General features: G+C 52.7%; 1 long non-coding RNA gene across 1 annotated transcript in view; it reads left to right on the top strand.

The window, feature by feature from the left end:
- Positions 1–11,741, top strand: part of LOC147109990 (uncharacterized) — a 12,347-nt gene extending 606 nt beyond the window's left edge. Inside the window, exons 2-4 of the long non-coding RNA XR_015080379.1 lie at positions 1,419–1,503; positions 5,243–5,420; positions 10,696–11,741. This is a non-coding gene — a long non-coding RNA (uncharacterized LOC147109990). The remainder of the gene's footprint in view (positions 1–1,418; positions 1,504–5,242; positions 5,421–10,695) is intronic.
- The last annotated feature ends 13,412 nt before the right edge of the window (positions 11,742–25,153 follow it).

Genomic DNA, 25,153 nt, shown 5'->3' on the forward strand with positions numbered 1-25,153 from the left:
TTTCTCACTTTCCTTCTCTCTCTCTTTCTTTCTTGCTTTCCCTCTTTCTTTCTTTCTTTCTTTCCTTCCTCTCCTTCACCGAGTGCCTTCCGACACCCCTGCTTCTCTCCACCATCCCCCCACCACGTTCTGTAGAACCTTCCGGTAGATATAGCGGGGGGTGCGGGGAGCGGGGAGGAGCCGTGAACACGCCCCCTCACCTCACGCCGCTCAGCCTTGGGGGGCTTCGGAGGCACTGGGGCAACATGAGGGGTACAGAATCCAACCATCAATGAGCGAGTTGCTGCAGTGCATCTTGTAGATGGTGCACACTGCAGCCACGGTGCGCCGGTGGTGGAGGGAGTGAATGTTTAAGGTGGTGGATGGGGTGCCCATCAAGCGGGCTGCTTTGTCCTGAATGGTGTTGAGCTTCTTGAGTGTTGTTGGAGCTGCACTCATCCAGGCAAGTGGAGAGTATTCCATCACACTCCTGACTTGTGCCTTGTAGATGGTGGAAAGGCTTTGGGGAGTCAGGAGGTGAGACACTCGCCGCAGAATACCCAGCCTCTGACCTGCTCTTGTAGCCACAGTAGAAAATATTGCGGAGCATCTCAAGGTCAAACATCTCTGTATTTTCTTAGCCATTCAGATAAGATTAGATGCTGAGAGGATGTTTCCCCCTGGCTGGGGAGTCTAGAACCAGGGGTCACAGTCTCAGGATAAGGGGTCGACCATTTAGGACTGAAATGAGGAGGAATTTCTTCACTCCGAGGGGTGTGAATCTTTAGAATTCTCTACCCCAGAGGGCTGAGGAGGCTCAGTCGTTGAGTATATTCAAGGTTGAGGTCGATAGATTTTTGGATTCTAGGGGAATCAAGGGAAAGTGGAGTTGAGGTCGAAGATAAAAATGTGGTGAAAGAATAAAGCCTTTAAGGGACTTTAATTGACCCCCATGCCCCTTTATAAAAATGTGGCTTAAAATAAACATATGAATGTAGGAGGTATGATCAGTAAGTTCGCAGATAACACAAAAATTGGTGGAGTAGTAAATAGCGAGGAGGGAAGCCTCAGGCTACAGGACGATATAGATGGGTTGGTCGGATGGCCAGAACAGTGAAAAGTGTGAGGTGAAGCATTTTGGGAGGACTAACAAGGCAAGGGAATACACGATGAATGGTAGGATGACGTCATCGGCAGCGGCGCAGCGCTAACGGTTAGTGCCACCACTAACGTCCCGCGGAATTTAGCGGGAGGCATGGGCAGTGGATTGCGACCCACTTAGCGCCCTCTTAAGGCGCTAATGGGTGGTGCAACCAACCAAATCTTTCCCCAATGACTCTAAGATCAGCCACGATCTTACTGAAAGGCGGAGCAGGCTCGAGGGGCCGAATGTCCGACTCCTGCTCCTAACTCTAATGTTCTTGTGTTCTTACGTTCAGAGCGACAGGAAGATATCATCTGCAGAAATGAAACTCCAAATCCTTGGTCTTACCTTGGTTGTCCTCACCTTGGTCATCCTCACAGGTTTGTGTCCAACTTGAGTAAAAACGCACATAACACAAAGTCAATCAAACTTTCATCGGTAACGTCATGTAAGGCTCCTCACTATTAATGGTCACCAAAGGGTAGACATTACTGTTGGTAATAAATGAGGAAGGAGTTAGAGGAGGAGAGAGAGTGGTAGCAGGCTGGAGAGGCTTAGGGAGGGAATTCCAGAGCTCGGGGCCCAGGCGGCTGAAGGCGCGGCCGCCAATGGTGGAGTGATAAAATCGGGGGGATGTGCAAGAGGCCAGGATTGGAGGAGCGCCGAGATCTCGGGGAGGTTGTGGGGCTGGAGGAGGTTACAGAGATAGGGAGGGTTGTAGGGGCTGGAGGAGGTTACAGAGATAGGGAGGGTTGTAGGGGGCTGGAGGAGGTTACAGAGATAGGGAGGGTTGTAGGGGTTGGAGGAGGTTACAGAGATAGGGAGGGTTGTAGGGGCTGGAGGAGGTTACAGAGATAGGGAGGGTTGTAGGGGGCTGGAGGAGGTTACAGAGATAGGGAGGGTTGTAGGGGCTGGAGGAGGTTACAGAAATAGGGAGGGTTGTAGGGGGCTGGAGGAGGTTACAGAGATAGGGAGGGTTGTAGGGGTTGGAGGAGGTTACAGAGATAGGGAGGGTTGTAGGGGCTGGAGGAGGTTACAGAGATAGGGAGGGTTGTAGGGGGCTGGAGGAGGTTACAGAGATAGGGAGGGTTGTAGGGGCTAGAGGAGGTTACAGAGATAGGGAGGGTTGTAGGGGCTAGAGGAGGTTACAGAGATAGGGAGGGTTGTAGGGGCTGGAGGAGGTTACAGAGACAGGGAGGGATGTAGGGGCTGGAGGAGGTTACAGAGATAGGGAGGGTTGTAGGGGCTGGAGGAGGTTACAGAGATAGGGAGGGTTGTAGGGGCTGGAGGAGGTTACAGAGATAGGGAGGTTTGTAGGGGCTGGAGGAGGTTACAGAGATAGGGAGGGCTGTAGGGGCTGGAGGAGGTTACAGAGATAGGGAGGGTTGTAGGGGCTGGAGGAGGTTACAGAGATAGGGAGGGTTGTAGGGGTTGGAGGAGGTTACAGAGATAGGGAGGGTTGTAGGGGCTGGAGGAGGTTACAGAGATAGGGAGGGTTGTAGGGGCTGGAGGAGGTTACAGAGATAGGGAGGGTTGTAGGGGCTGGAGGAGGTTACAGAGATAGGGAGGGTTGTAGGGGCTGGAGGAGGTTACAGAGATAGGGAGGGTTGTAGGGGCTGGAGGAGGTTACAGAGATAGGGAGGGTTGTAGGGGCTGGAGGAGGTTACAGAGATAGGGAGGGTTGTAGGGGCTGGAGGGGTTTACAGAGATAGGAAGGGGGGGCTTGGAGGACGTGGGTGGATTGGAAAACAAAGATTGAGAATTTTAAAATTAAGGGCCTAGAAATTCAGTGGGCTGCGCCACCAGTTAGCGCCCAAAGAGGGCACTCAGTGGCTTTAGCGCCACTGGCCACACCTCCCGTGATATTTAGCGGGGCGCTACTGGCAGCGTTAGCCTGTAGCGCTGCGCCGCCACCGATGACGTCATCGGTGTGCGCAGCGCCCCGCTCCCGCCCCGATCACCATATTTGGTCGCGCCCGCCTCTTTAACGTCGGTCGCAAATCGCGACCGGTTCACAGGGCCTACCTGTGGCGGTCGTGACGCAAATTAAGGTGGAGGTGCGGGGCGGCCGCATTTTCGGCGGCCGCCTGCCAGCACCTCCGTCCCCGGCCTCCTAAACCCCCCCGCGCGGCATTGCTAGCTGTTTCCCGAGAGCCCGGCACTTCTCCTTGGTGCCGGGCTCATTTGCCGGCACTCGCGAGCGGGGATCGCGCTGTTGCAGGCACCTCCCCCTTAACAGCGGGAGGAAGGCCTGCAGTACCGCAGCGTGCCGTGGCGCAGCGTGCGGCGCTGCGGCACGTTGCGCTGCGATAATCAGTTTCAGCACCCCAAGCGGGACGCGGGGAGCCTCGAGTAGCGGCCCGCTTCCGTTTGGGGCGCTGAAACTGAATATCGGGATGGCGCTAGTGGCTCCGCTCGCAGCGGTAATTCCGGCGCCCAGGCGAGCTTGGCGCCCCAAACGGCGCCCAACTGAATTTCTAGGCCAAGGTGTTGCCGGACCGGGAGCCAATGTTGGTCAGTGAACAATAGGGGGGTGATGGGTGAACGGGACTCGGTGCGAGTTAGGACACGGGGCAGCAAAGCTTTGAAGGAGCTGAAGTTTACAGAGGGTGGAATGTGGGTGGCCGGCCAAGAGTGGGTTGGAATAGTCGGAGTCTGGAGGTAAGGAAGGCACAGGTGAGGTTTTCAGCAGCAGATGAGCTGAGGCAGAGGAGGGGGGCGATGTTATGGGGGGTGGAAGTCAGAGGTCTTGGTGAGAGAGAGGATATAGCGTCGGAAGCTCAGCTCCGGGTCAACTAGGGTGCCAAGGTGGCGAACGGACTGGCCCAGCCTCAGACAGTGACCAGGGAGAGGGATGGAGGCGATGGCCAGGGAACGGACATCTTAACTGGTGGATGAAAACAATGGCTTCGGTCTTCCCAATCCTTCATTGGAGGAAATGATATCTGATCTCAGACTGGAGGTGGGACAAGCAGTCTGACAATGCAGAGGGAGAGAAGGGGCCAAGGACAGATCCTTGGGGGAAGTCCAGAGGTAACTGTGCAGGGGCGGGAGGAGAAGCAATGGCTGCAGAAACTCTGACTATGGTCGGATCGGTAAGCGTAGAACCAAGCGAGGGCAGACCCGCTGAGATGGACAATGGAGGAGAGACTAGGAGCAGTGGAGGAGCAGAGAGATTCAAGTAGAGAAAGGATTACAAGGTTAATGGAATGTTGGCCATTATCTCAAAAGGTTTGTGCTCCCTCGAGTTTAGAAGATTAAGGGGTGATCTAATTGAGGTGTTTGAGATGATTGAAGGAGTCGATAGGGTAGAGAGAGAGAAACTATTTCCTCTGGTGGGGGGAGTCCAGAACAAGGGGGCAGAACCTTCAAATTAGAGCCAGGCCGTTCAGGGGTGATGTCAGGAAGCACTTCTTCACACAAAGGATGCTGGAAATCTGGAACTCTCTCCCCCAAAAAGCTATGGATGCTAGGTGTCAATTGGAGCTTTCAAAATAGACTTTTGTTGGAGAAGGGGAGCGAGGGATGTGGATCAAAGGCGGGTGGATGGAGTTGAAGGACAGATCAGCCATGATCTAATTGAATGGCGGAACTGGCTCGAGGGGCTGAATGGGCCTCCTCCTGTTCCTGTGTAACAGGCTCGAGGGGCTGAATGGGCCTCCTCCTGTTCCTGTGTAACAGGCTCGAGGGGCTGAATGGGCCTCCTCCTGTTCCTGTGTAACAGACTCGAGGGGCTGGATGGGCCTCCTCCTGTTCCTGTGTAACAGGCTCGAGGGGCTGAATGGGCCTCCTCCTGCTCCTGTGTAACAGACTTGAGGGGCTGAATGGGCCTCCTCCTGTTCCTGTGTAACAGGCTCGAGGGGCTGAATGGGCCTCCTCCTGTTCCTGTGTAACAGGCTCGAGGGGCTGAATGGGCCTCCTCCTGTTCCTGTGTAACAGGCTCGAGGGGCTGAATGGGCCACCTCCTGTTCCTCTGTAACAGGCTCGAGGGGCTGAATGGGCCTCCTCCTGTTCCTGTGTAACAGACTCGAGGGGCTGAATGGGCCTCCTCCTGTTCCTGTGTAAAAGGCTCGAGGGGTGTCACCCGGAGATTGACAATGCGTGCATGTGTTCTTGCAGGAACCGCCTCCGGCCTTCAGGAATCGGACACTGGCCCGCCCCCGCCCGAGGAGGATGCCACCTTGATCTTCCTGGAGAGGCTAGCAGAGAATGGCAAGAGGCTGGCGGACCAGGCCGTTGGCTCTGTCCTGGAGTTACTGAACGAGAGCAACCAGCAGAAAGTGAAACACCTTGCCAAGTGAGCAGAGCGGCCAGCAGCAGCCGACATTTACATTGAGGCTTTAGCGTAGTAAAAATATCGCACAAAGGACGGGAGGGTGTGCGACACACAGCCCAGCGGATCACAGATAGAGCATCAAACAGAGAGTTTAAATGGGAAACGGGTCCTTGCTCTCTCTCCACCTCCCTCTCTCTCTCCCACTCTCTCCCCTCTCTCTCCCTCTCTCTCATTGTCTCTTTCTCCCCCTCTCCCACTCTGACTCTTTCTCACCCTCACTCAAATTTTCTCTCTCTCCATCTCACTGTCTCTCTCTCTGTCTCTCTCTCTCTCCCTCTCTCTCCCTCTCCCTCTCTCTCCCTCTCTCTCTCTCTCTCTCTCTGTCTCTCTCTCTCTCTCCCTCTCTCTCCCTCTCCCTCTCTCTCCGTCTCTCTCTCCCTCTCTCTGTCTCTCTCTCTGTCTCTCTCTCTGTCTCTCTCTCTCCCTCTCCCCCCCTCTCCCTCTCTCTCTCTGTCTGTCTCTCCCTCTCTCTCTCTGTCTCTCCCTCCCTCTCTCTCTCTGTCTCTCTCTCTCTGTCTCTCTCTCTGTATGTCTCTCTCTCTCTCTCTCACTGTCTCTCTCTCTCTTTCTCTCTCCCTCTCTCTCTCCCTCTCTCTTTCTCTCTCTCTGTCTCTGTCTCTCTCTCTCTGTCTCTCTCTCTCTGTATGTCTCTCTCTCTCTCTCTCTGTCTCTCTCTTTCTCTCTCTCTCTCTGTCTCTCTCTCTGTGTCTCTCTCTCTCTATATGTGTGTGTCTCTCTCTCACTCACTCTCTCTTACTGTTTCTCTCTCTGTCTCTCTGTCTCTCTCTCGTCTCTCTCTCTCTATATGTGTCTCTCTCTCACTGTTTCTCTCCCTCTCTCTCTCTTGCACTGTCTCTCATAGAATCATAGAAATTTACAGCACAGGAGGAGGCCATTCGGCCCACCGTGTCCGTGCCGGCCCAATGAGCGATCCAGTCTAATCCCACTTTCCAGCTCTCGGTCCATGGCCCTGCAGGTTACGGCACTTCAAGGGCATATCCAAGAACTTTTTAAATGTGATGAGGGTTTCTGCCTCTCCCACCCTTTCAGGCAGTGAGTTCCAGACCCCCACCACCCTCTGGGTGAAAAAAGTTCTCCTCAACTCCCCTCTAATCCTTCCACCAATTACTTTCAATCTCTGCCCCCTGGTTATTGACCTCTCTGCTCGGGGAAATCGGTCCTTCCTATCCACTCTATCTAAGCCCCTCATCATTTTATACACCTCAATTAAATCTCCCCTCAGCCTCCTCTGTTCCAAAGAAAACAACCCCAGCCTCTCCAATCTTTCCTCATAGCTAAAATTCCCCAGTCCTGGCAACATCCTCGTAAAACTCCTCTGTACCCTCTCCAGTGCAATCACATCTTTCCTGTAATGTGATGACCAGAACTGTACACAGTCCTCTAACTGTGGCCTAACTCGTGTTTTATACAACTCAAGCATAACCTCCCTGCTCTTATATTCTATGCCTCGGCTAATAAAGGAAAGTATCCCGTATGCTGCCTTAACCACCTTATCTACCTGTCCTGCTACCTTCAGGGATCTGTGGACATGCCCTCCAAGGTCCCTCTGTTCCTCTACAAGTCTCAGTGTCTGGCCATTTATTGTGTATTCCCTTGCCTTATTAGCCCACCCCACCTGCATTACCTCACACTTCTCCAGTTTGAATTTCATTTGCCACTTCTCTGCCCACCTGACCAGTCCACTGATATCTTCCTGCAGTCCACAGCTTTCTTCCTCACTATCAACTACACGGCCAATTTTAGTATCACCTGCAAACTTTTTAATCATACTTCTTACATTCAGGTCCAAATCGTTGCTATATACCACAACAGCTGAGGACCCAGTGCTGAGCCCTGCGGAACCTTACTGGAAACAGCCTTCCAGTCACAAAAACACCCTTCGACCATTACCCTTTATTTCCTGCCTCTGAGCCAATTTTGGATCCAACTTGACACTTTGCCTTGGATCCCATGGGCTTTCTCTCTCTCTCCCCTCTCTATCACCCTCTCTTTGTCTCTCTCTCTCTCTCACTATCTCTCCCCCCTCTCTCTCTCTGTCTCTGTGTCTCTCTCTCTCACTGTCTCTCTTTCTCTGTCTCTTTCTCTCCCCCCTCTCTCTCTCTCCGTGTCTCTCTCTCTGCCTCTCTCTCTCTGTTTCTCTCACTCTCTCTCTGTCTCTCTCTCTCCCTCTCACAGTCTCTCTCACACACTCTCTCTTTCTCACTATCTCTCTGTCTCTTTCTCTCTCTCTCTCTCTCTCTCTCTCTCTGTGTCTCTCTCGCTCTCTGTCTCTCTCTCTCTGTCTCTCTCTCACTCTCTCTGTCTCTCTCTCACTCTCTCTCTCACACTCTCTGACTGCCTCTCTCTCTCTCTCTGTCTCTCTGTCTCTCTGTCTCTGTCTCTCTGTCTCTCTCTCTCTCACTCTCTCCCTGTCTCTCTGTCTCTCTCTCACTCTCTCTCTCTGTCTCTCTCTTTCTCTCTGTCTCTCTCTCACTGTCTCTCTGTCTCTCTCTCTCTCTGCCTCTCTCTCTCTCTCTCTGTCTCTCTCTCTCTCTCTCTCTCACTCACTGTCTCTCTGTCTCTCTCTCACTCTCTCTCTCTCTCTCACTCTCTCTCTGTCTCTCTCTCTTTGTCTCTCTCTCACTCTCTCTCTCACTCTTTCTCTGTCTCTCTCTCTCGATCACTCACTGTCTCTCTCCCTCTCTCTTTCTCTTGTTCTCTCTCTGTTTCTTCACAATTACTTTTGAAATTCAGTGAAATAGAGACTCTTTCAGCCTTAAGCAAGCGGGGTCTTAAAACGGAATGGATTTTTTTCCATTTTTAATCTGGACGAGACAAAGAGACGATTTTTGCCTCTTTAAAATCACAGAATCATACAGCACAGGAGGAGGCCATTCTGCCCATCGTGCCTGTGCCGGCTCTTTGAACGAGCTCTCCAATTAGTCCCACTCCCCCCTTCTCCTTCCCTACAGCCCTGCAAATTGCTCCTTTTCAAGGATATATCCGATTCAAGAATAGGCTATTTGCCTCATTGATGTGCAGTCGTGTCTGATGATTCGAACAGGTAAACGAGTGGTAAAATAACAGAGTGTCCATTGACACCACTGTGTCTGTCAATGTGGTGGAGGCGGGGCGGGACTTATGGCTCGACTCACAGCAAACAGTCTATCCTACAGCAAACAGAGTCTATTTAATCAGTGAACAACAGCAAACAGTCTACAGAGTCTGTTTAATCAGCGCACAACAGCAAACAGTCTACAGAGGCTAATTAATCAGTACACTAGAACAAACAGTCTACAGAGTCTATTTAATCAGCGAACAACAGCAAACAGTCTACAGAGTCTAATTAATCAGTACACTAGCATAAACAGTCTACAGAGTCTATTTAAGCAGCGAACAACAGCAAACAGTCTACTGAGTCTGTTTAATCAGCACACAACCGCAAACAGTCTACAGAGTCTAATTAATCAGTACACTACAGCAAACAGTCTACAGAGTCTAATTAATCAGTACACTAGCATAAACAGTCTACAGAGTCTATTTAAGCAGCGAACAACAGCAAACAGTCTACAGAGTCTGTTTAATCAGCACACAACCGCAAACAGTCTACAGAGTCTAATTAATCAGTACACTACAGCAAACAGTCTACAGAGTCTAATTAATCAGTACACTAGCATAAACAGTCTACAGAGTCTATTTAAGCAGCGAACAACAGCAAACAGTCTACAGAGTCTGTTTAATCAGCACACAACCGCAAACAGTCTACAGAGTCTAATTAATCAGTACACTAGAACAAACAGTCTACAGAGTCTAATTAATCAGTACACTAGCATAAACAGTCTACAGAGTCTATTTAAGCAGCGAACAACAGCAAACAGTCTACAGAGTCTGTTTAATCAGCACACAACCACAAACAGTCTACAGAGTCTAATTAATCAGTACACTACGGCAAACATAAGAACATAAGAAATAGGAGCAGGAGTCGGTCGTTCGGCCCCTCGAGTCTGCTCCGCCATTCAATAAGATCATGGCTGATCTGATCTTGGCCTCAACTCCACTTTCCCGCCCGCTCCCCATAACCTTTGGCTTTCCTGTAGCTCAAAAATCTGTCTATCTCCGCCTTGAATATATTCAATGATTCCGCCTCCACAGCTCTCCGGGGTAGAGAATTCCAAAGATACACAACCCTCTGAGAAAAGAAATTCCTCCTCATCTCCATCTTAAATGGATGACCCCTTATTCTGAAACTATGGCCCCTAGTTCTAGATTCCCCCACGAGGGGAAACATCCACTCAGCATCTACCCTGTCAATCCCCCTCAGAATCTTATATGTTTCAATAAGATCACCTCTCATTCTTCTAAACTCCAATGAGTATAGGCCCAACCTGCTCAACCTTTCCTCATAAGACAACCCCTCATCTCAGGAATCAACCGAGTGAATCATCTCTGAATTGCCTCCAATGCAAGTATATCCCTCCTTAAATAAGGAGGCCAAAACTGCACGCAGTACTCCAGGTGTGGTCTCACCAATGCCCTGTACAGTTGTAGCAAGACTTCCTACTTTTATACTCCATCCCCCTTTCAATAAAGGCCAACATTCCATTTGCCTTCCTAATTACTTGCTGCACCTGCATGCTAACTTTTTGTGTTTCATGTACGAGGACCACCAGATCCCTCTGTACCGCAGCATTCTGTAGTCTCTCTCCATTTAAACAGTCTACAGAGTCTATTTAAACAGTACACTACAGCAAACAGTCTACAGAGTCTATTTAAACAGTACACTACAGCAAACAGTCTACAGAGTCTATTTAAACAGTACACTACAGCAAACAGTCTACAGAGTCTATTTAAACAGTACACTACAGCAAACAGTCTACAGAGTCTATTTAAACAGTACACTACAGCAAACAGTCTACAGAGTCTATTTAAACAGTACACTACAGTAAACAGTCTACAGAGTCTATTTAAAAAGAGTCTGTCTGAACTACAGATAAGTCTCCCGATAAAACCAGGATTATTTTGCCAGCAAAATGGACTGAGGGGAGGATAGTTACTTGATCCAAATGACGAGCCTGAAATCTTACAGCAGTGCGGTCTTCAGCTGCGATTGACGGAGGAATTAGCCAATCATCTCCAATCTGGCCGGGACTTGTGGTGTCACGATGGGCAGCCTTAAAATAGCCCACAGAGGAGTGTTGCGACAATGTGCTAACCAGCCTCTCTTTGTTGAATACAGGGAAATATGGAACAAGGCAGCCCAAGCACTCAAAGATGTACTCGAGGGATGAACCAGTGCAAAGTGCCATCTTCAAACCTGCCTGAGCATCGCCCCCTGACCCCTGACCCCCCACCCCGCGAAGACCAGCGACCTGTGACCACGCCTGTGTGCCGTTCCTTCGCGTGCTCCCGACATTCAAAGTGAATACGATGACATCTCCGTTACAAATGGCAGACAAAGGGATTCTGCTCGTGGGCAATATTAGCGCCCGAAACATTCAATGAGCTTGCCCGCTCCTGTCGCAAGAGGCCAGGTGTTACTCTGGTTGCTGCGTAACTTATAGGCTCCCCATAAGCTTTTGTGTTCCCCAGTGTAACCTCTCTCCCCGATACCGAATGGTGGAATGCTGATTCCACCCTACGTAAACTTGAGGTCACCCAAAACTCGGCTGCCCATGTCCTAACTCGCACCGAGTCCCGTTCGCCCATCACCCCTGTGCTCGCTGACCTACATTGGCTCCCGGTTAAGCAACGCCTCGATTTCAAAATTCTCATCCTTGTTTTCAAATCCCTGCATGGCCTCCTCGCCCCCCTCTCCCTATCTCTGTAATCTCCTCTAGCCCCACAACCCCCCCCCCCCCCACCCCGAGATATCTGCGCTCCTCTAATTCTGCTCTCCTGAGCATCCCTGATAATAATCGCTCAACCATTGGTGGCCGTGCCTTCTGTTGCCTGGGCCCCGAGCTCTGGAATTCCCTGCCTAAACCTCTCCGCTTCGCTACCTCTCTTTCCTCCTTTAAGATGCTCCTTAAAACCGACCTCTTTGACCAAGCTTTTGTCCTAATTTATCATTATGTGGATCGGTGTCAAATTTGCTGTCTTACAATACTCCTGTGAAGCGCCTTGGGATGTTTTAAAGGTGCGATATAAATGCAAGTTGTTGTTGATGCCTCAGTTGTTGGGGAACGTGCTATAATTCCCACCTGTACCTGTGTGACTTTCTGCTCTGGGCTCAGGTCGGCAACACATTGGATGAATCTTTAAATAAAAGAGAACTCAAATCAACTCGCTGTGTCTTGGACTGACTTGTAGAAGAATGACCTGTTAGGACGCTCCACCAGACCCCCTCCCCCTCCCGAGATCTCTGCGCTCCTCCAATTCCGACCTCTCGCACATCCCCCCCGATTTCCATCGCTCCACCATTGGCGGCCGTGCCTTCAGCCGCCTGGGCCCCGAGCTCTGGAATTCCCTCCCTAAACCTCTCCGCCTCTCTCTCCTCCTTTAAGACGCCCCTTAAAACTGACCTCTTTGACCAAGCTTTTGGTCACCTGTCGCAATATCTCCTTATGTGTCTCGGTGTCAATTATTTTGTCTGATTTATGCTCCTGTGAAGCGCCCTGGGATCTTTTTACTACGTTAAAGGCGCAATAAGAATATAAGAAATGGGAGCAGGAGTCGGCCATTCGGCCCCTCGAGCCTGCTCCGCCATTCAATGAGATCATGGCTGATCTTCTGCCTCAACTCCATTCACCAGCCCTATCGCCATATCCCTTGATGCCCTTACTAGTCAGAAATCTATCGACTTCTGTTTTGAATATACCCAATTACTGAGCCTCCACAGCCCTCTGGGGTAGAGAATTCCAAAGATTCACCACCCTCTGTGTGAAGAAATTCATCCTCATCTCAGTCCTGAATGGCCTACCCTTTATCCTGAGGCTGTGCCCCTGGTTATAGGCTCCCCAGCCAAGGGAAACATTCTCCCAGCATCCACCCTATCAAGCCCTGTAATAATTTTGTATGCTTCAATGAGATCCCCTCTCATTCTTCTAAACTCTAGTGAATACAGGTCTAGTTTACTCACTCTCTTCTCATACGACAGTCCCGCCATCCCAGGAATCAGTCTGGTGAACCTTCGTTGCTCTCCCTCTATGGCAAGTATATACTTCCTTAGGTTAGGAGACCAAAACTGTCCACAATACTCCAGGTGTGGTCTCACCAAGGCCCTGTATAATTGGAATAAGACTTCTTTACTCCTGTACTCAAATCCTCTTTTAATGAAGGCCAGCATACCATTTGCCTTCCTAATGGCTTGCTGCTATACAAATGCAAGTTGTTGTTAATGAGTTAAACAGCTCCCATCCCTTCCCTCTATTAATCCTGGTCCCACTGATACTGTTGTCCTCTGTTAACCCTGATCTCAACTCTCACATCTCCTCCATCACCCATACAAAAGCAAAATACTGCGGATGCTGGAAATCTGAAAAAAAAAAACTGAAAATGCTGAAACACTCAGCAGGTCAAGCAGCATCCGTGGAGAGAGAAGCAGAGTTAACGTTTCAGGTCGAAGACCCTTCGTCAGAACTGGAAAAAGCTGGAGATGGAACAAGGTTTTAAGCAAGTGCAGGGGCCGGGAAAGGGGGGAGGGGAGGAAAGAACAAAAGGATGGAAGGCAGGAGAGATTCAATGACAAAAGGGATGATGGTGCGAGGGGAAAGGAGATGGTAATGGGACAAGTTAAGAGACAAGAGATGGCTCTAGATGAAGTGTAAATGGCTGAATGATCGACAGCTGCCATGTGAGAGAGAGAAAAAAAATGAAAACAAAGGATAGGGGCCGAGGTTATGATCTGAAATTGTTGAACTCGATGTCGAGTCCGGAAGGCTGTAAAGTGTCTAATCGAAAGATGAGGTGCTGTTCCTCGAGCTTACGTTGAGCTTCATTGGAACAGTGCAAGAGGCTGAGGACGGAGAGGTCCGAGTGGGAGTGGAGCGGTGAATTAAAGTGACAGGTGACCGGAAGCTTGGGGTCCCCCTTACAGGCTGAATGGAGGTGTTCCGCAAAACGGTCACCCAATCTGCGTTTGGTCTCCTCATCACTATAACTGTCACCCAGAATTGTAGTTCCTAGCCCCACTCCAAATATTCCCACTGTGAGAGGGTCAGTACTGAGGGAGTGCCGCACTGTTGGAGGAGCAGTACTGAGGGAGTGTCACACTGTCGGAGGGGCAGTAACTGAGGGAGTGTCACACTGTCAGAGGGGCAGTACTGAGGGTGTGCCGCACTGTTGGAGGAGCAGTACTGAGGGAGTGTCACACTGTCGGAGGGGCAGTAACTGAGGGAGTGTCACACTGTCAGAGGGGCAGTACTGAGGGTGTGCCGCACTGTTGGAGGAGCAGTACTGAGGGAGTGTCACACTGTCGGAGGGGCAGTACTGAGGGAGCGCCGCACTGTCGGAGGGGCAGTACTGAGGGAGCGCTGCACTGTCGGAGGGGCAGTACTGAGGGAGTGCTGCACTGTGAGAGGGTCAGTACTGAGGGAGTGCCGCACTGTTGGAGGAGCAGTACTGAGGGAGTGTCACACTGTCGGAGGGGCAGTAACTGAGGGAGTGTCACACTGTCAGAGGGGCAGTACTGAGGGTGTGCCGCACTGTTGGAGGAGCAGTACTGAGGGAGTGTCACACTGTCGGAGGGGCAGTACTGAGGGAGTGTCACACTGTCGGAGGGACAGTACTGAGGGAGCGCCGCACTGTCGGAGGGGCAGTAATGAGGGAGCGCTGCACTGTCGGAGGGGCAGTACTGAGGGAGCGCCGCACTGTCAGAGGGGCAGCACTGAGGGAGCGCCACACTGTCGGAGGGGCAGTACTGAGGGAGCGCCGCACTGTCGGAGGGGCAGTACTGAGATAGCGCCGCACTGTCGGAGGGGCAGTACTGAGGGAGCGCCGCACTGTCGGAGGGGCAGTACTGAGGTAGCGCCGCACTGACGGAGGGGCAATACTGAGGGAGCGCCGCACTGGCGGAGGGGCAGTACTGAGGGAGCACCACACTGTCGGAGGGGCAGTACTGAGGGAGCGCCACACTGTCGGAAGGGCAGTACTGAGGGAGTGCTGCACTGTCGGAGGGGCAGTACTGAGGGAGCGCTGCACTGTCGGAGGGGCAGTACTGAGGGAGCGCCGCACTGTCGGAAGGGCAGTACTGAGGGAGTGCCGCACTGTCGGAGGGGCAGTACTGAGGGAGCGCTGCACTGTCGGAGGGGCAGTACTGAGGGAGCGCTGCACTGTCGGAGGGGCAGTACTGAGGGAGTGCTGCACTGTCGGAGGTGCCGTCTTTCGGATGATACGTTAAACTGAGGCCCCGTCTGCTCTCTCAGGTGGACGTAAAAGATCCCCTGGCCGTTATTTCGAAGAAGTGCAGGGGGAGTTCTCCCCAGTGTCCTGGGATGAATATTTATCTTTCAAGCAACACAAAAACTGAGCATCTTATTATTGCTGTTTGTGGGATCTTGCTGTTCGCAAAAAAGCAGCCATGTTTACTACATTACAACAGTGACTACACTCCAAATAAGTACCTCAGTGGCTGTGAAGTGCTTTGGGGCATCCTGAAGTCCTGATTATTGAAGCTTACTTTCGCACAACTTTTAAGAGGATTTAAATGAATATGCAATTAAAAATATTAAAGGGATGGAATGAGCAGAGAGCTGGTATTAGCGGAAACAGCTCGAATATGGAGTCAGCGCTGGGGCAGATTCAATGGGTCGAGTGGCCCCCTGCTCTGCTGAAATTTCGATGATTCCCTGAAAACATCAACTCATTCTTTGAAAAGCTTTTGCGCTTTGTGCTTCCATATAACACCTTCAATGAACAAACTCAACCCAGGGCGCCTCTCATAGAAAGAGGCCACAGAGCCAAAGAAGGAGGTGTCAGGAGGGAAGACCAACATCTCTGTAACTCCTCCAGCCCTTCAACTCCGAGATCTCTGTACCTCCTCCAGCCCCACACCCCTCCGAGATCTCTGCACCTCCTCCAGACCCACACCCCGCCGAGATCTCTGCACCTCCTCCAGCCTCACACCCCTCCGTGATCTCTGCACCTCCTCCAGACCCACACCCCTCCGAGATCTCTGCACCTCCTCCAGCCCCACACCCCTCCGAGATCGCTATAACCTCCTCCAGCCCTACACCCCTCCGAGATCTCTGTACCTCCTCCAGCCCTACACCCCTCCGAGATCTCTGTACCTCCTCCAGCCCTACACCCCTCCGAGATCTCTGTACCTCCTCCAGCCCCACACCCCTCCGAGATCTCTGCACCTCCTCCAGACCCACACCCCTCCGAGATCTCTGCACCTCCTCCAGCCCCTACACCCCGCCGAGATCTCTGCACCTCCTCCAGCCCCTACACCCCGCCGAGATCTCTGCACCTCCTCCAGCCCCTACACCCCGCCGAGATCTCTGCACCTCCTCCAGACCCACACCCCTCCGAGATCTCTGCACCTCCTCCAGCCCCTACACCCGCCGAGATCTCTGCACCTCCTCCAGCCCCTACACCCCGCCGAGATCTCTGCACCTCCTCCAGCCTCACACCCCTCCGAGATCTCTGCACCTCCTCCAGCCCTACAACTCCGAGATCTCTGAACCTCCTCCAGCCCCACACCCCTCCGAGATCGCTATAGCCTCCTCCAGCCCTACACCCCTCCGAGATCGCTATAACCTCCTCCAGCCCTACACCCCTCCGAGATCTCTGAACCTCCTCCAGCCCCACACCCCTCCGAGATCGCTATAGCCTCCTCCAGCCCTACACCCCTCCGAGATCGCTATCACCTCCTCCAGCCCTACACCCCTCCGAGATCTCTGTACCTCCTCCAGCCCCACACCCCTCCGAGATCTCTGTACCTCCTCCAGCCCCACACCCCTCCGAGATCTCTGCACCTCCTCCAGACCCACACCCCTCCGAGATCTCTGCACCTCCTCCAGACCCACACCCCTCCGAGATCTCTGTACCTCCTCCAGCCCCACACCCCTCCGAGATCTCTGCACCTCCTCCAGCCCCACACCCCTCCGAGATCTCTGTACCTCCTCCAGACCCACACCCCTCCGGGATCTCTGCACCTCCTCCAGACCCACACCCCTCCGAGATCTCTGCACCTCCTCCAGACCCACACCCCTCCTAGATCTCTGTACGTCCTCCAGCCCCACACCCCTCCGAGATCTCTGTACCTCCTCCAGCCCTACACACCTCCGAGATCTCTGCACCTCCTCCAGACCCACACCCCTCCGGGATCTCTGCACCTCCTCCAGACCCTACACCCCTCCGAGATCTCTGCACCTCCTCCAGCCCTACACACCTCCGAGATCTCTGCACCTCCTCCAGACCCTACACCCCTCCGAGATCTCTGTACCTCCTCCAGCCCTACACACCTCCGAGATCTCTGCACCTCCTCCAGACCCACACCCCTCCGGGATCTCTGCACCTCCTCCAGCCCCTACACCCCTCCGAGATCTCTGTACCTCCTCCAGCCCCACACCCCTCCGAGATCTCTGCACCTCCTCCAGACCCACACCCCTCCGAGATCTCTGTACCTCCTCCAGCCCTACACCCCTCCGAGATCTCTGCACCTCCTCCAGACCCACACCCCTCCGAGATCTCTGTACCTCCTCCAGACCCACACCCCTCCGAGATCTCTGTACCTCCTCCAGCCTCACACCCCTCCGAGATCTCTGCACCTCCTCCAGCCCCTACACCCCTCCGAGATCTCTGTACCTCCTCCAGCCCCACACCCCTCCGAGATCTCTGCACCTCCTCCAGCCCCTACACCCCGCCGAGATCTCTGCACCTCCTCCAGCCCCTACACCCCTCCGAGATCGCTATAACCTCCTCCAGCCCTACACCCCTCCGAGATCTCTGTACCTCCTCCAGCCCCTACACCTCGCCGAGATCTCTGCACCTCCTCCAGCCCCTACACCCCTCCGAGATCTCTGTACCTCCTCCAGCCCCTACACCCCGCCGAGATCTCTGCACCTCCTCCAGCCCCTACACCCCTCCGGGATCTCTGCATCTCCTCCAGCCCCTACACCCCGCCGAGATCTCTGCACCTCCTCCAGCCCCTACACCCCGCCGAGATCTCTGCACCTCCTCCAGACCCACACCCCTCCGAGATCTCTGCACCTCCTCCAGCCCCTACACCCCGCCGAGATCTCTGCACCTCCTCCAGCCTCACACCCCTCCGAGATCTCTGTACGTCCTCCAGCCCTTCAACTCCGAGATCTCTGAACCTCCTCCAGCCCCACGCCCCTCCGAGATCGCTATAACCTCCTCCAGCCCTACACCCCTCCGAGATCTCTGTACCTCCTCCAGCCCCACACCCCTCCGAGATCTCTGCACCTCCTCCAGACCCACACCCCTCCGAGATCTCTGTACCTCCTCCAGCCCCACACCCCTCCGAGATCTCTGCACCTCCTCCAGACCCACACCACTCCGAGATCTCTGTACCTCCTCCAGCCCTACACCCCTCCGAGATCTCTGCACCTCCTCCAGACCCACACCCCTCCGAGATCTCTGCACCTCCTCCAGCCCCTACACCCCGCCGAGATCTCTGCACCTCCTCCAGCCCCTACACCCCTCCGAGATCTCTGCACCTCCTCCAGCCCCTACATCCCGCCGAGATCTCTGTACCTCCTCCAGCCCCTACACCCCTCCGAGATCTCTGTACCTCCTCCAGACCCTACACCCCTCCGAGATCTCTGTACCTCCTCCAGCCCTACACCCCTCCGAGATCTCTGCACCTCCTCCAGACCCACACCCCTCCGAGATCTCTGTACCTCCTCCAGCCCCACACCCCTCCGAGATCTCTGCACCTCCTCCAGCCCCTACACCCCGCCGAGATCTCTGCACCTCCTCCAGCCCCACACCCCTCCGAGATCTCTGTACGTCCTCCAGCCCTTCAACTCCGAGATCTCTGAACCTCCTCCAGCCCCACACCCCTCCGAGATCTCTGCACCTCCTCCAGCCCTACACCCCTCCGAGATCTCTGTACCTCCTCCAGCCCCACACCCCTCCGAGATCGCTATAACCTCCTCCAGCCCTACACCCCTCCGAGATCGCTATAACCTCCTCCAGCCCTACACCCCTCAGAGATCTCTGTACCTCCTCCAGCCCCTACACCTCGCCGAGATCTCTGCACCTCCTCCAGCCCCACAACCCTCCGGGATCTCTGCACCTCCTCCAGCCCCTACACCCCTCCGAGATCTCTGAACCTCCTCCAGCCCCACACCCCGCCGAGATCTCTGCACCTCCTCCAGACCCACACCCCGCCGAGATCTCTGCACCTCCTCCAGCCTCACACCCCTCCGAGATCTCTGCACCTCCTCCAGACCCACACCTCTCCGAGATCTCTGCACCTCCTCCAGCCCTACACCCCTCCGAGATCTCTGCACCTCCTCCAGCCCCTACACCCCGCCGAGATCTCTGTACCTCCTCCAGCCCTACACCTCGCCGAGATCTCTGCACCTCCTCCAGCCTCACACCCCTCCGAGATCTCTGTACCTCCTCCAGCCCCTACACCTCGCCGAGATCTCTGCACCTCCTCCAGCCTCACACCCCTCCGAGATCTCTATAACCTCCTCCAGCCCTACACCCCTCCGAGATCTCTGTACCTCCTCCAGCCCCTACACCTCGCCGAGATCTCTGCACCTCCTCCAGCCCCACACCCCTCCGAGATCGCTATAACCTCCTCCAGCCCTACACCCCTCCGAGATCTCTGTACCTCCTCCAGCCCCTACACCTCGCCGAGATCTCTGCACCTCCTCCAGCCTCACACCCCTCCGAGATCTCTGTACGTCCTCCAGCCCTTCAACTCCGAGATCTCTGAACCTCCTCCAGCCCCACACCCCTCCGAGATCGCTATAACCTCCTCCAGCCCTACACCCCTCCGAGATCTCTGTACCTCCTCCAGCCCCACACCCCTCCGAGATCTCTGCACCTCCTCCAGACCCACACCCCTCCGAGATCTCTGTACCTCCTCCAGCCCCACACCCCTCCGAGATCTCTGCACCTCCTCCAGACCCACACCCCTCCGAGATCTCTGCACCTCCTCCAGCCCCTACACCCCTCCGAGATCTCTGTACCTCCTCCAGCCCTACACCCCTCCGAGATCTCTGCACCTCCTCCAGCCCCTACACCCCGCCGAGATCTCTGCACCTCCTCCAGCCCCTACACCCCTCCGAGATCTCTGCACCTCCTCCAGCCCCTACACCCCGCCGAGATCTCTGCACATCCTCCAGACCCACACCCCTCCGAGATCTCTGCACCTCCTCCAGCCCCTACACCCCGCCGAGATCTCTGCACCTCCTCCAGCCCCTACACCCCTCCGAGATCTCTGCACCTCCTCCAGCCCCTACACCCCTCCGAGATCTCTGCACCTCCTCCAGCCCCTACACCCCGCCGAGATCTCTGTACCTCCTCCAGCCCCACACCCCTCCGAGATCTCTGCACCTCCTCCAGACCCACACCCCTCCGAGATCTCTGTACCTCCTCCAGCCCCACACCCCTCCGAGATCTCTGCACCTCCTCCAGACCCACACCCCTCCGAGATCTCTGTACCTCCTCCAGACCCACACCCCTCCGAGATCTCTGAACCTCCTCCAGCCCGACACCCCTCCGAGATCTCTGTACCCCCTCCAACCTTACAACCCTCCGAGATCTCTGTACCTCCTCCAGCCTTACACCCCTCCGAGATCTCTGTAACTCCTTCAGCCCTACACCCCTCTGAGATCTCTGTACCTCCTCCAGCCCCTACACCCCTCCGAGATCTCTGTACCCCCTCCAACCTTACAACCCTCCGAGATCTCTGTACCTCCTCCAGCCCCTACACCCCTCCGAGATCTCTGTACCCCCTCCAACCTTACAACCCTCCGAGATCTCTGTACCTCCTCCAGCCCCTACACCCCTCCGTGATCTCTGTACCTCCTCCAGCCCCTACACCCCTCCGAGAACTCTGAACCTCCTCCAACCCTACAACCCTCCGAGATCTCTGTACCTCCTCCAGCCCCACACCCCTCCGAGATCGCTATAACCTCCTCCAGCCCTACACCCCTCCGAGATCTCTGTAACTCATTCAGCACTACACCCCTCCGAGATCTCTGTACCTCCTCCAGCCCCACACTCCTCCGAGATCGCTATAACCTCCTCCAGCCCTACACCCCTCCGAGGTCTCTGTACCTCCTCCAGCCCCTTCACCCCTCCGAGATCTCTGTACCTTCTCCAGCCCCTACACCCCTCCGAGATCTCTGAACTTCCTCCAACCCTACAACCCTCCGAGATCTCTGTAGCTCCTGCAGCCCGACACCCCTCCGAGATCTCTGTACCTCCTCCAGCCCTACAATCCTCCCAGATCTCTGTAACCTCCTACAGCCACACAACCCTCCGCGATCGCTATAGCCCCCTCCAGACCTACACCACTTCGAGATCTCTGTACCTCCTCCAGCCCCTACACCCCTCCGAGATCTCTGTACCTCCTCCAGCCCCTACACCCCTCCCTAACTCTATAACCTCCTCCAGCCCCTACAACCCTCCCTATCTCTGTAACCTCTTCCAGCCCCTACAACCCTCCGTTTCTCTGTAACCTCCTCCAGCCCCTACAACCCTCCCTATCTCTGTAACCTCCTCCAGCCCCTAAAACTCTCCCTACCTCGGTAACATCCTCCAGCCCCTACAACCCTCCCTATCTCTGTAACCTCCTCCAGCCCCTAAAACTCTCCCTACCTCGGTAACATCCTCCAGCCTCTACAACCCTCCATAACTCTATAACCTCCTCCAGCCTCTACAACCGTCCTTATCTCTGTAACCTCCTCCAGCCCCTACAACCCTCCCTATCTCTGTAACCTCCACCAGCACTACATTCGTCCCTATCTCTGTAACCTCCTCCAGCCCTACAACACTCCTTATCTCTGTAACCTCCTCCAGCCCTTCAACTCTCCCTATCTCTGTAACCACCTCCAGCCGTACAACGCTCCCTATCTCTGTAACCTCCTCCAACCCCTACAACCCTCCCTATCTCTGTAACCTCCACCAGCACTACATTCGTCCCTATCTCTGTAACCTCCTCCAGCCCTACAACACTCCTTATCTCTGTAACCTCCTCCAGCCCTTCAACTCTCCCTATCTCTGTAACCACCTCCAGCCGTACAACGCTCCCTATCTCTGTAACCTCCTCCAACCCCTACAACCCTCCCTATCTCTGTAACCTCCTCCAGCCCCATCAACCCTCCCTATCTCTGTAACCTCCTCCAGCCCCTACCCCCTCCCTATCTCTGTAACCAACTCCAGCCCTACAACCCTCCCTGTCTCTGTAACTTCCTCCAGCCCTACAGCCCACCACAATTAAAAAGCAGAACCACAAGGGTAATAATCTTTGGATTATTACCTGAGCCACGAGCGAATTTGGCTACGACAAATAAAATTAGAGAGTTAAATGCGTGGCTCAAAGACTGGTGTGGGAGAAATGGGTTTTGCTTCCTGGGACACTGGCACCAGTACTGGGGCAGGAGGGAGCTGTTCCGTCGGGATGGGCTTCACTTGGCCAGTGCTGGGACTAGAGTCCTGGCGGATCATATAACTAGGGCTGTAGAGAGGGCTTTAAACTAACTAGTGGGGGGGGGGGGAGGTTCCAAGAGAGCAAATAATAAAAATGACAACAGAGAAGGTCATAGACTTAGGTAGCAGTGGGGAAATTAAAAACCAGAGCGTGTCAGGAAGGGGCAGAAGGTATGGAGTAAAAGGTAAAGTAATAAAAAGGGCAAAAGCAGGAACTGAGTGTCACAAAACATCTTTGAAAGTTCTCTATCTGAATGCACGTAGCATTCGTAACAAAATAGACGAGTTAATGGCACAAATAACTACATATGGGTATGATCTTGTGGCCATTACAGAAACATGGCTGCAGGGTGACAATGCCTGGGAATTAAACATACCAGGTTATTTAACGATCAGGAAGGACAGGCAGGAAGGAAGGGGAGGTGGGGTGGCTATGTTAATAAAGGAAGGAATCACTGTAATACGGAGAAATGATATTGGGTCAAAAGATCTGGATAATGAAACAGTTTGGGTGGAGGTAAGGAATAATAAGGGGAAAAAAACACTAGTGGGCGTAGTCTATAGGCCTCCGAACAGTGGCAACTCTGTTGGACTGAGTATCAATCAGGAAATAGTTGAGGCTTGTAATAAGGGAACATCTATAATTATGGGGGATTTTAACTATCATATTAATTGGACAAATCAAATTGGGCAGGGCTGCCTTGAGGATGAGTTCATTGAGTGTATTAGGGATGGGTTTCTTGAGCAGTATGTAACTGAACCGACCAGGGGGCAAGCAACCTTAGATCGGGTCCTGTGTAACGAGACGGGATTAATTAAAAATGTCCGAGTAAAGGATCCCCTTGGAATGAGTGACCATAACATGGTTGAATTCCATATTCAATTAGAGGGTGAGAAGGTTGGATCTCAAACAAGCGTGCTGAGCTTGAACAAAGGAGACTATGAAGGTATGAGAGCGGAATTGAGTAGAGTGGATTGGGAAATTAGATTAAAGGGTAAGACGATACATGATCAGTGGTGTACATTTAAGGAGTTATTTTACAACTTCCAAAAAAAATATATTCCACTGAGAAGAAAAGGGTGTAAAAGAAAAGACAGCCATCCGTGGCTAAGTAAAGAAATTAAGGATAGTATTCGACTAAAAACAAGGGCATATAAGGTAGCCAAATCTAGTGGGAGGATAGAGGATTGGGAAAACTTTAAAAGACAGCAAAAAATAACAAAAAGATTGATTAAGAAAGGGAAGATAGATTATGAAAGTAAATTAGCAAAATATATAAAAACAGATAGTAAGCGTTTTTATAGTTATATAAAAAGAAAAAGGGTGGCTAAAGTAAATGTTGGTCCTTTAGAGGATGAGACCGGGAAATTAATGGTGGGAAATATGGAGATGGCAAAAACACTGAATGAATATTTTACATCAGTCTTTACAGTAGAAGACACTAAGAATGTCCCAACACTGGACAAACAGGGGGCTAAAGGGGGGGAGGAGCTAAACACGATCAAAATCACTAAGGAAGTGGTACTCGGTAAAATAATGGGACTCAAGGCGGATAAATCACCTGGACCTGATGGCTTACATCCTAGGGTCTTGAGGGAAGTGACGGTAGGGATTGTGGATGCATTGGTAATAATTTTCCAAAACTCCCTGGACTCGGCAAAGGTCCCGGCAGACTGGAAAACTGCAAATGTAACACCCTTATTTAAAAAGGGCAGTAGACAGAAGGCTGGAAACTATAGACCGGTTAGCCTAACATCTGTGGTAGGTAAAATTTTGGAGTCCATTATTAAGGAGACAGTAACAGGACATTTGGATAATCATAATTTAATAGGACAAAGTCAGCATGGTTTTATGAAGGGGAAGTCATGTTTGACAAATTTGCTGGAGTTCTTTGAGGAAGTAACGTATAGGGTGGATAAAGGGGAACCAGTGGACGTAGTGTATTTAGACTTCCAAAAGGCATTTGACAAGGTGCCACACAAAAGATTATTGCTTAAGATAAAAAATCACGGGATTGGGGGTAATATTCTGGCATGGATAGACGATTGGCTATCTAACAGGAGGCAGAGATTTGGGATAAATGGTTCATTCTCAGACTGGCAATCAGTAACTAGTGGTGTTCCGCAGGGGTCAGTGCTGGGTCCCCAACTCTTTACAATCTATATTAACGATTTGGAGGAGGGGACCAAGTGTAACATATCAAAGTTTGCAGATGATACTAAGATGGGAGGGAAAGTAGTGAGTGAGGAGGACATAAAAAACCTGCAAGGGGACATAGACAGGCTAAGTAAGTGGGCTGAGATTTGGCAGATGGAATACAATACTGGAAAGTGTGAGGTTATGCACTTTGGCAGGAAAAATCGTAGAGCAAGTTATTATCTTAATGGCAAGAAACTGGAAAGTACTGAAGTACAAAGGGATCTGGGGGTCCTGGTGCACGAAACTCAAAAGTTTAGTATGCAGGTGCAGCAAGTGATTAAGAAGGCCAATGGAATGTTGGCTTTCATTGCTAGGGGGATAGAATATAAAAGCAGGGAGGTATTGCTTCAGTTGTACAAGGTATTGGTGAGACCGCACCTGGAATACTGCGTACAGTTTTGGTGTCCATACTTAAGAAAGGACATACTTGCTCTCGAGTCAGTACAAAGAAGGTTCACTCGGTTAATCCCGGGGATGAGGGGATGGACAGATGAGGAGAGGTTGAGTAGATTGGGACTCTACTCATTGGAGTTCAGAAGAATGAGAGGCGATCTTATTGAAACATATAAGATTGTGAAGGGGTTGGATCGGGTGGATGCGGGGAAGATGTTCCCGATGATGGGTGAAACTAGAACAAGGGGTATAGTCTTAGAATAAGGGGCTGCTCTTTCAAAACTGAGATGAGGAGGAACTACTTCACTCAGAGGGTGGTAGGTCCTTGGAATATGCTGCCCCAAGAAGCTGTAGAAGCTACATCATGACATAAATTTAAAACAGAAATAGACAGTTTCCTAGAAGTAAAGGGAATTAAAGGTTACGGGGAGCGGGCAGGAATTTGGACATGAGTCTAGGTTCAGATCGGTCATGGCCCTGTGGGTAGCGGAGCGGGCCCAGGGGCCGTGTAGCCTGATCCTGC

Source organism: Somniosus microcephalus, chromosome 12, assembly GCF_052327205.1.
Source record: "Somniosus microcephalus isolate GS21.2 chromosome 12, FLI_Smic_1.0, whole genome shotgun sequence".
NCBI classification, from domain to species: Eukaryota; Metazoa; Chordata; class Chondrichthyes; order Squaliformes; family Somniosidae; genus Somniosus; species Somniosus microcephalus.